Consider the following 993-nt stretch of genomic DNA (forward strand, 5'->3'; position numbering starts at 1 on the left):
GCTTGAGCCCAGGAGTTTGAGGTTGCTGTGAGCTAAGATCACACCACGGCACTCTAGCCCGGGCAACACAGTGAGACTCTGTCTCAAAAAAAAAAAAAAAAAAGAGAATAAAGCTGCTATAAACATTCATGTGCAGGAATTTGTGTGGAATATAAGTTTTCAGTTAACTGGGTAAATACCTTGCAGTATTGCTGCGTCATATGGTAAGACTATGTTTAGCTATGTAAGAAACTGCCAGCTGTCTTTCAAAGTGGTTGTACCATTTTGCTTTCCCACCAGCAATGAACAGGAGTTCCTGTTGCTGTATATCCTCATCAGCATTTGGTATTGTCAGTTTTTTGGATTTTAGCCATTCTAGTAGGTGTGTAGTGGCATCTCATTTTCTTGTTTGTTTCTTTGTTTTGTTATTTTTAGAGATAGAGCCTCACCATGTTGCCCAGGCCGGAGTCCAGTGGTTATTCACAGGCACGATCCTAACGTACTATGGTCTTGAACTCCTGGGCTCAAATGATTCTCCCGCCTCAGCCTCTTGAGTAGCTGGGACTATAGCTGCACACCAACGTGCCTGGCTTCATTGTTGCTTTAATTTGCAATTACCTAATGACATGTGATGTGGAGCATCTTTTCATAGCTTATCTGCCATCTCTATATCTTCTTTGGTGAGGTGTCTGTTCAGATCTTTTACTCATTTTTAAATCAGGTTGTTTTATATTGTTGAGTTTTGAGTTCCTCATATATTTTTGACAACAGTCCTTTATCACATATGAGTTTTGCAAATATTTTCTCCCACTCTGTGGCTTGTCTCTTCATTCTCTTAACAGCATCTTTTGCAGAAGAGAAATTTTATCCTACTGCCTCAGCCCCTCGAGTAGCTGGGACTACAGGCATGCGCCACCATGCCCGGCTAATTTTTTATATATATATTTTAGTTGTCCAGCTAATTTCTTTTTTAAGACAGAGTCTCGCTCTGTTGCCCAGGCTAGAGTGCCGTGG

General features: G+C 41.2%; 1 protein-coding gene across 1 annotated transcript in view; it reads right to left on the bottom strand.

Annotated features, from left to right (window-relative positions):
- Nucleotides 1-993, bottom strand: part of ARL3 (ADP-ribosylation factor-like 3) — a 46,701-nt gene that overhangs the window by 19,161 nt on the left and 26,547 nt on the right. The window lies entirely within an intron of this gene.

The sequence above is a fragment of the Propithecus coquereli genome, unplaced genomic scaffold, assembly GCF_000956105.1.
Source record: "Propithecus coquereli isolate 6110/MARCELLA unplaced genomic scaffold, Pcoq_1.0 Scaffold73, whole genome shotgun sequence".
NCBI classification, from domain to species: domain Eukaryota; kingdom Metazoa; phylum Chordata; class Mammalia; order Primates; family Indriidae; genus Propithecus; species Propithecus coquereli.